General features: G+C 47.7%; 1 protein-coding gene and 1 long non-coding RNA gene across 10 annotated transcripts in view; one reads left to right on the top strand and one right to left on the bottom strand.

The window, feature by feature from the left end:
* Positions 1–260: 260 nt before the first annotated feature.
* Positions 261–8,400, bottom strand: LOC119866448. The gene is made up of 3 exons (XR_005379694.1): positions 7,958–8,400; positions 1,722–2,029; positions 261–323 (listed from the first exon to the last, which is right to left on the bottom strand). It is a non-coding gene; the product is annotated as an uncharacterized LOC119866448 (long non-coding RNA).
* Positions 7,910–10,022, top strand: part of BCL2L13 (BCL2 like 13) — an 84,478-nt gene continuing 82,365 nt past the window's right edge. For 2 of the 9 annotated variants that reach the window (XR_005379693.1, XM_038576240.1), the window contains exon 1: positions 7,913–8,089. The gene's annotated coding sequence lies outside the window, so the exon portion shown is untranslated. The other 7 variants (XM_038576231.1, XM_038576228.1, XM_038576239.1 and 4 more) reach the window with 6 other exon arrangements.

Raw genomic sequence — 10,022 nt, 5'->3', positions numbered from 1 at the left:
GCCCCGCCCCGTGGGCTTCCTCAGCCAGTGGGAGGAGAGCAGGCCCCGGAAGTCCCGCCCCGCCCCGGCTGGGCGCCTGCGCAGGCTGCCGCTTCCCGCCGGGTTCTGGTGGCTTCGGCCGCTGGCTCGTGACTCCTGAGCTGTTTCCCCAACAGCTTATTACTCAGTACGAGGGAGGGTTCAGGAGTTCTGGCGTCTGAAATTAGCCGAATTGTGTGCATTTTCTTAGCCGGATAGCTCTTGCGTTTTTTTTGTTTTTGTTTTTTTTTTTTAAGTTTAACTATTTACTCCAACGTCAGAATCTACAATTTTGCTTTCTTGGCCTTAATGAAAACAAGTTCAGGAGTATTTTATTAATTAATAGATTTTATTTTTAGAAGTTTTATATTTGCAAAAAAAAAAAAAAAAGCAGATAGAGCCGAGAGTTTTCATAGATCTTTCTCCCTGGACACACAGAGTCCCATATTGTTGATATATATTAGCATGGCACATTGTCCCAACTAATTAAACAATATTGATGTATTGACTCAATTTCGTAATTATTCACATTTCCTTGGTTTTAACCTAATGCTCGTTTTCTATCCCACAATCCCATCCAGAATACTGCATTTTATTTAATTGTCATGTCTGCTAAATTTCTTGCGTCTGACAGTTACTCAACCTTTCCTTCCTTTTTTAAAAAATCTTTATTTATTTAAGTAATTACACCCAATGGTGGGCTAAACTCCACTCTGCTCTTCTGACTCAGCCGGCCTGGCATCCCATCTTCTATTTGATGATCTGGACAATTTTGAGGGGTACTGATTAGCCACCCAGGTGCCCCTCAAAGGGAATTATTCAAAAAATTAGGGTAAAAATTCCCCCAGACTTGTTTGCTTCAAATATCATTTTTTCCCCAAATGCAAAGAACTTTTGAAAGCTTCTTTATTTTTAGGATAGACTCCTAGTAATAGAATTATAGGTCAAAGGGTACATACATTTTTTTAATATCAACTTTTTATTTTGAAGTAATTTCAGGGATGTCTGGGTGGCTCAGCGGCTGAGCGTGTGCTTTTGGCCCAGGGCGTGATCCCGGGGTCCTAGGATGGAGTCCCACATCCAGCTTCCTGCATGGAGCCTGCTTCTCCCTCTGCCTGTATCTCTGTCTCTGCCTCTCCCTCTCTCTCTATCTCTCATGAATAAATAAATTAATTTAAAAAAGAATCAGCATAATAAACTAACGCTTGAACTTAAACGCCCGACTCAATCTCAGGGAGGGGGGATCAAGCCTTGGCTTTATTTTACTAAAAACAAATTTTAAAAAACTTAAATCATCTCTGTCTTTGTTCAAGAATTGGGTGGGTTTTTGTTTTTTTGTTTTTAGATTTTAAGTAATCTCTGCACCCAATACAGGGCTCGAACTCACAACCCCAAGACCAAGAGAGTCACATGCTCTACTGTCTGAGGCAACCAAGTGTCCCTTGAATAATTAATTTTAAAAAGAATAAACAAATGATACCAGAAAACAGTGAAACTGAGGTGCGTGTGCTTCCTACCCATTTCCAACCAATTTCCCACACAACAGAAAGAGTGGTTTAAAACCTAGCTGGCATCTAGCCATTTCCCAATTTACAATCCGCCATGGCTTCCTTCTGCTTATGAGTACTACACCTCACGTGGTCCGGGCGAGTGCTGCCCCACCCCCCCACCCCCACCCCCCGCGCACCCCGGGCCTTGCTTACTTGTTTGACCTCAGCTCCTCTTCCCTTGCTCGCCACCTCATCAGCTTTACTTTTCAGTTCCTGGGAAACATCAAGCTTTATGCCTGGATTCTTTTCCTCCACTTAACATTTAGCTTTTTATTCTTTCAGGTCCCAACTTAAAATATCACCTCTTTAGAGAGAGCTTTTCAAAAGCACCCTTTTGATGAAATTTTGGAATATAGGTGAGGTCCGGAGCCAACGACCAAGAAAGAATTGTTGAGACGTCTTTGGTGCAAAATGGTGGCTTTATTAAAGCACAACGGACGGAGGGGTGGCTGATTATATACCTGCAGAGTTGGGGAAGTAAGGGAAAGGGAGGTTTCAAAAGGATTTTCACATGCTAAGGAGGACCTACTAGGTACTGGAGGCCTTGCCATTGTCAAGTTAAAGATTGCTTTTCCCTCTAACAAGGCATTAACATTAAGACAATTGGAAGCTTCTTGAGGAATGTCACACATACCCCACCCTGGGTGGGGGTGGAGTCGTTTGTGGGATCTCTGCAGTGCTTTGTCCCCTGCTACCCTTGTTCCCCATCACTTTCACCTTCCTTTCTATTCCAACCACTTGTTTACTTCAGGACAGGTCACAATTAAATTTTTTTTTCTTTTTGTTTTTAGGTTTTTGTCTGGTTTTCTAAGAAAATGTCAGCTTCATTGGGACGCCTGAGTGGCTCAGTGGCTGAACGTCTACCTTCGGCTCAGGCGTGATCCCAGAGTCCTGGGATGGAGTCCCACATTGGGCTCCCTGAATGGAGCCTGTGTCTCTGTCTCTGTGTGTCTCATGAATAAATAAATAAAACCTTAAAAAAAAAAAAAAAACGGGGGGGGGGTGCGTATCCCTCGGTGGCTCAGCGGTTTAGCACCTGCCTTTGGCCCACGTGATCCTGGAGTCCGGGGATCAAGTCCCACATTGGGCTTCCCTGCACGGAGCCTGCTTCTCTCTCTGCCTGTGTCTCTGCCTCTCTCTCTCTCTCTCAGTCTCTCATGAATAAATAAATAAAATATTTTAAAAAAAAAATAAAATGTCAGTTTCATGAGACCATATCACTGCACACTGCCTGGAACATAGTAGGAATTCAATAACTAGCTGATGAATGAGAATGAATAAAACAACCAGAGTCTAGAGTTTAGATTCTATTTTTAATTTTAATTTTAATTTTTTATTTTTATTTTTTTAATTTTTATTTATTTGTGATAGTCACAGAGAGAGAGAGAGAATGAGGCAGAGACACAGGCAGAGGGAGAAGCAGGCTCCATGCACCGGGAGCCCGACGTGGGATTCGATCCCGGGTCTCCAGGATCGCGCCCTGGGCCAAAGGCAGGCGCCAAACCGCTGCGCCACCCAGGGATCCCTAATTTTTATTTTTTTAAAGATTTATTTATTCAAGAAAGACACAGAGAGAGAGAGACATAGGCAGAAGGAGAAGCAGGCTCTCTGTGGGGAGCCTGACATGGGACTGGATCCTGGATCCCAGGGTCACGCCCTGATCATGCCCTGAGCCAAAGGCAGACGCTCAATCACTGAGCCACCCAGGCGTCCCTATTTTTACTTTTTAAAAGATTTTATTTGCTTATTTATTTATTTGAGAGAGAGAGAACATGCACAAGCCAGGGGAGAGGCAGAGGGAGAGGGAGAAGCAGACTCCCCACCAAGTAGGGAGTCCAACTAGGACTGGATTCCTGGGACCATGACCTGAGCCAAGGCAGACACTTAGCCAACTGAACCACCCAGGTGCCCCTACTTATTATTTTTTTTAAGAGTTTAGATTTTATAATAAGATCAGTAGAAGATCTGTCAAACAAACCCAAAACCCATAGACTGCTGTGATTAAAATAAAATAATTTCTGTGTAAGGACTATATGATTTATTTTATTTTATTATTTTTTTAATTTTTTATTGGTGTTCAATTTACTAACATACAGAATAACCCCCAGTGCCCGTCACCCATTCACTCCCACCCCCCGCCCTCCTCCCCTTCTACCACCCCTAGTTCGTTTCCCAGAGTTAGCAGTCTTTACGTTCTGTCTCCTTTTCTGATATTTCCCACACATTTCTTCTCCCTTCCCTTATATTCCCTTTCACTATTATTTATATTCCCCAAATGAATGAGAACATATAATGTTTGTCCTTCTCCGACTGACTTCCTTCACTCGGCGGACTATATGATTTAACACCATTTGTTGAAAAGACCAACCCTTTCTGGACTGAATTGTCTTTTGATACCTCTGTTAAAAATCAATTGCCCATTCTGGACTTTCAATTTTGTTTCATTGACCTATGTTCTATCCTTAGAGTATGCATTCAAAAAATAAAATTAAAAAGGGAAAAAAGCAAAACTGAACCTAACCACACAGCAAATTGGTAACATAACCATGGAGAATTATTTCATGTGACTTAAAAAACAAGAACTAAAACAATAAACTGCATAGACCAGGGCCCCTGGGTGGCTTAGTCAGTTGGGCATCTGCCTTTAGCTCAGGTCGTGATCCCAGAGTTCCGGGACAGAGCCCTACGTAGAGCTCTCTGCTCAGAGAGGAGTCTGCTTCTCCTTCTGCCCTTCCCCCACCTCTGCTTGTGCTCTCTCACTCGATCTCTCTCAAATAAATAAAATCTTAAACAAAAACAAAAAATCTCCATAGGTCTACAATCAGATGAGTTCTGATATATGTGGGATTACCACCCCAATCAAGATACAGACTATTTCCATTATCCTAGAAAGTTCCTTTCTAGTTAATCCCACACTTTCTACCTCGAGGAAACAGTGTGCTGATTTCTATAACCATTAACTAAATTTTACCTATTCCTGAAATTCATATAAACGGAATCACATAATTTGTACATTTTTGTGTCTGGCTTCTTTTTTTTTTTTTTTTTTTTATTTATTTTATTTATTTATTTTTTATGATAGTCACAGACAGAGAGAGAGAGGCAGAGACACAGGCAGAGGGAGAAGCAGGCTCCATGCACCGGGAGCCCGACGTGGGATTCGATCCCGGGCCTCCAGGATCGCGCCCTGGGCCAAAGGCAGGCGCCAAACCGCTGCGCCACCCAGGGATCCCCTGTGTCTGGCTTCTTTCACTCAACACAATGTTTTGAGATTAATCCATATTGTCGCATGTAATGTTAACCTTAAAAATAAGTGTCAGGATTTTTTTGTTAGTAAAGATGGGTTTATTCAGAATAGCAGAGAATTGCAATTCAGGACATTCAAGAGAACAAAGGAGAGGACTGCTCTCTATTATAGAGGAATGGGATGTTATAAGCAAAAAATCCATTGAGTAAACTGGGAGTTCCAAGTATAGTGGATTTTCATTAGCTAAGTTGTGTGATTTCTCATTGGCTGGTTTGTTGCTGGAGGAAGTGAAAAATCTATCCTCCTCCTCCTGGCGTAATAAGGTAATATGGACTTGCAAGGTATCCTCTCTTCTTTTTTTAAAAATTTTATTTTATTTTTTATTTTTTTAAAAGATTTATTTATTTTCAGAGAGAGCACGGATGTGAGCGCAGGGGCAGGGGCAGAGAGAGGGGGAAAGAATTCCAAGCAGAGACTGCACTGAGCTCAGAAACAGACTCAAGGATCTATCCCATAACCCCAGCCGAAACCAAGAGTCAGATGCTTTAACCAACTAGGTCATGCAGGTGCCCCTTTATTTATTATTACTATTTTTAAAGATTTTGTTTCTTTGAGAGAGAACACAAGAGCAGGGGGAAGGACAAGGGAGAGGAAGAAGCAGGTGCCCCGTGGAACAGGGAACCCCTATGTGGGGCTCCATTCCAGGACCCTGAGATCATGACTGGAGCCAAAGGCAGACACTTAACCAACTGAGACATGCAGTTACCCCTGTAGATGCCCTCTTAAATTTTGTTTTTAAATCTCTCTTTTTATCATTTTAGAGTTATTTATTTATTTATTCATGAGAGACACAGAGAGAAGCAGAGACAAAGGCAGAGAGAGAAGCAGGCTCCCTGTAGGGAGCCTGATGGGGGACTTGATCCCAGGACTCCGGCATCATGACCTGAGCCAAAGGCAAACGCTCAACCACTGAACCACCCAAGCGTCCCACCTTTTTTTTTTTTTAAGTAGGTGCCACATCTGGAGTGGAGCCCAACATGGGGCTTGAACTCATGCCCCTGAGATCAAGACCTGAGCTGAAATCAATAGTCAGATGTCTAACCGACTGAGCCACTCAGACACCCCTTTAAATTTTATTTTTAATTTATTTTTAGGGATGCCTGGGTGGCTCAGCAGTTAGCACCTGCCTGCCTTGGGCCCAGGGTGTGATCCTGGAGTCCCAGGAGCCAGTTGTGCATCAGCTCCCTGCATGGAGCCTGCTTCTCCTTCTGCCTATGTCTCTGCCCCTCTCTGTGTGTGTGTGTGTCTGTCTTATTCATGACAGACACACACAGAGAGGCAGAGACGCAGGCAGAGGGAGAAGCAGGCTCCATGCAGGGAGGCCGACGTGGGACTCGATCCCGAGTCTCCAGGATCACACCTTGGTTGAAGGCGGCACTAAACCGCTGGGCCACCGGGGCTGCCCTAGAAATTGTATTTTTGTCATCTCCATCCCCAGTGTGAGGATGGACCTCAAAATCGCCAGATAGAGTTGCAGGCTCTAAGGACTAAGCCAGCCAGGCCTGTCCACCCTCCACTACGTCTTATCATTGGATCCGCAATTGACAGATTGATAGGGCATAAGAGCTCCCCCTTCTGGCTTTTCTTTTTTAAAGATTCCATTTACTTGACAGCACAAGCACGGGGAGAGGCAGGCCGAGGGAGAGGGAAAAGGAGGCTCCCGGTTGAGCAGGGAGCCACATGCAGGGCTGGATCCCAGAAGCCCAGGATCATGATCAGAGCCAAGAGAAGACGCTTAACCAACTGAGCCACCTAGGTGGTCCTTAAAGGCGGTTTTATTTATTATTTTTTTCAAAAGATTTTATTTATTTATTAATGAGAGAGAGAGAAAGAGAGAGGCAGAGACACAGGCAGAGGGAGAAGCAGGCTCCTGGGTCTCCGGGATCGGGCCCTGGGCTGAAGGCGGCGCCAAACCGCTGCGCCACTGGGGCTGCCCTTATTTTTTATTAAAAACATATATTTTTTTGTAATTTCTAGGCTCAACCCAGGGCTGGAACTCATGACCCTGAGATCAAGGGCTGCATGCTCTTCCAACTGTGCCAGCCAGGTACCTCCAGTGATTCTATTTTAAATGAGGTTTCCTTGATAATTTTTCACAATGCCAGCAATTCCTTTTTGTTTTATTGCCGAATAATTTCCATTGTGTGAATTTGCTTGAAAAAGTCAATGTTATTTAAAAAACAAGACTGGGATCCCCGGGTGGCGCAGCGGTTTGGCGCCTGCCTTCGGCCCAGGGCGCGATCCCGGAGTCCTGGGATCGAGTCCCGCGTCGGGCTCCCTGCGTGGAGCCTGCTTCTCCCTCTGCCTGTGTCTCTCATGAATAAATAAAATCTTAAAAAAAAAAAGACTAATGAAAGATGTGACAACCAGATGCATGATCCCGGCGTCCTCTCCGTACCTCAGGCCGCGGGGTCCCGCTCAGGCACGGCTGAGAGATGCCGTCAGACGCCCCGAAGGGCGGGGTCAGGCGCACCCCGAGGCGCGCCGCGCTCCAGGCACCCTGCTCCGGGCGAGCACCTGGCGCCGCCAGACGTCCCTCGCCGCGCTCGTGCCGGGGCTCACGTGCTCAGGCAGGGCCCTCCCGCGGAGCCCTCCCGGCCCCACCGCCCCCGACTGCTAGAAATTTCCCCCAGATTTCAGGGAGCGTCTTCCCCGACAACTGACTGCGAACTCAGCCGCTTTCTTGAACGCTGACACCTCCCCAGGCCGTTCGCTCGCACACACGTAAGCCTCAACACTTGTTTGCTCCATACATCCACACGAACACGCTGCGGGAGCAGCCGCGGTCCTCTCCGCGGAGGCCGCCGGCTCCTCTCCCCAAGGCTCCCCTCCTCAAGAGCCCACCGCCCTTCCTCCGGCCGTCAAAGACCGTCGCCCCCCGCGCCCCCTCGAACCATAGATTTGAGCCACTCGCCGGAAGAGCCGGCTAGGAGGGCGGCTCTTCCGGGTCACGTCTGCGCGACGCGACCTCCGGGCCTCTATGGCCCGTGCTTCCGCTCAGTGGAGCAGAGCCGCCCCTCTTGGACGCTCCAGGCCCGCCCCGACGCCGGCGGTGACGGAAGCACGCCGGGGGTGACCTCACCTTCCAACATGGCGGCGGCGGTAGATTAGGGCCGCGGGTCGGAGCAGCTACCGCCGCTGGGGGACCCTGTCGGAAACGACTGCCGTCGCCGCCGCCCGTTCCATCTCTTCTGGGGCAAGGGGCCAGGGCCAGGTGAGGGGAGTGAGGCTGTGGGCAGGCAGAGTCGGGTCCTCGTCCGGCTCTTCAGGCGGTTTTCCCTGGGCAGGAAGGTGTCCGTCCAGAGGTTGCCGAACCACCGCCTCCCGGGTGGTTCCGACGACGCGTGAGTGAGTGTCCGTGAGCCTGTGACTGAGAGAGGGTGTGCGTGTGGGGCGGCGCTCCCGTGCCCGGGGCCTCAGAGCTTCGGGGTCCCCTTGTTCGCGCCCGGACCTGTGCGGCCCCGCCGCGGACGCTGGCCGAGCAGGGCTGCCGGAGGCGGGGGAGCCGGAGCGGGGGAGCCCGGCCTCGCCTCGGCCCGGCCCGGCCCCGCCGCTCTTCGCCGCCGAGACCTTCACGTGGAGAGCCGGCGCCCGTGTGCAGGGCCGGGCTGGGGCGCAGCGCGCGCCGCGGGTGGAGGGGAGCGCTTCGTGCGACCCTTAAGTGCCTGGCGGTCGGCGCTGCGGGTCCGCGCTGTGCCTTCCCGGAGCGGCGCGGAGGTGCCAGCCCTTGCTCACGGCCGCTCTGACGCCCGTCGGGACCGTGGTCTGTTTCTCAGAAAAATCCGCCTCCTTATTCCCGGAGGAAGTACGGCTCTCACTAAGGCGTTTCTTCCTTTGACATTTATCCTCTTGCTCTTCCAGCGAGATTCCAAGTTTTCCCCTCATAACCAGCTAGGAAGGAAGACTCCTAGAGTTTTCGAATTGAGGCTTAACTTGGGTTGGAAATCGGAAGGATCTGGCCAGTCGTTCACACACTCGGCACTGGGACCTTTGTCTTACCCGCTCCCCGCACCAGGATTTGTTTATTTAAAATAGCGATCTCGCTGTCTTTTTGGAAGTTTTAAACCGAACTGACGGTAACCGCCTCCCCCCCTCCCCTTTTTTGCTTTACTATGGTAAAGCAAAACAAACGAAGTCTTTTTGCGAAATTGTCGGTAAGATTTCCTCTGGAGGTTTGTGTAAACCAGAATGCTGATCTCTGCCCTGACTTGTTGTGACCTTGGATGAGTTGCCACACCCTTCTAGTACCTTCTTTTTTTATCTCCCAGAAAATTAAGCACATGTTTTTGTAGGTAGTAAACTATTTATACCTCATATACATAGTTGGGTAAGTGTGCCGTGCGCATTTGCACCTGCCAATTGAAACTGTTTAAGCCGTTATGAAATGTTCTCCATTTGATAATAGGCCGGTAAGGGGTCTGAAAATTCTTTGGTCAGGTACAACTTTCAGTTGTTGTTTTTTTTTTTTTTTTAAGTGATTCATTTTCTTGGAGGCTTGTACCTCACTAGTTGAATTGAATTGAGTTGAAGGATATGTAAAGTTGAGTCCAGCCAGTTTTGTAAAGATGTTGCTCTCTAGCACATCAATTAATCACTACTAAATATCTCATACACGAAACTTTTAGGATAAGTAATATGCAACAATAATCCATTGTTTTAAAAATCTACTTATGAAATATTTTATTTCTTTATTTTTTAAAAATTATTTTATTTCTTTATCCATGAGAGACTGAGAGAGAGAGAGAGAGAGAGAGGCAGAGACACAGGCAGAGAGAGAAGCAGGCTCCATGCAAGGAGCCCCATGTGGGACTCCATCCCGGGCCTCTAGGATCAGGCCCAGGTCTCTAGGATCAGGCCCTGGGCTGAAGGCCGCACTAAACCACTGAGCCACCTGGGCTGCTCTCTTATGAAATAATTTAGACATAGAAAACAAATTTTTTTTTTAATTTTAATTTTATTTTATTTATGATAGCCACACAGTGAGAGAGAGAGAGGCAGAGACATAGGCAGAGGGAGAAGCAGACTCCATGCACCGGGAGCCTGACATGGGATTCGATCCCGGGTCTCCAGGATCGCGCCCTGGGCCAAAGGCAGGCGCTAAACCGCTGCACCACCCAGGGATCCCAGAAAACAAATTTTAAACAATC

Source organism: Canis lupus, chromosome 27 (assembly GCF_011100685.1).
Source record: "Canis lupus familiaris isolate Mischka breed German Shepherd chromosome 27, alternate assembly UU_Cfam_GSD_1.0, whole genome shotgun sequence".
Lineage (NCBI taxonomy): Eukaryota > Metazoa > Chordata > Mammalia > Carnivora > Canidae > Canis > Canis lupus.
Note: the sequence above shows the minus strand (reverse complement) of the source record. Positions and strands in the feature narration are given on the sequence as shown.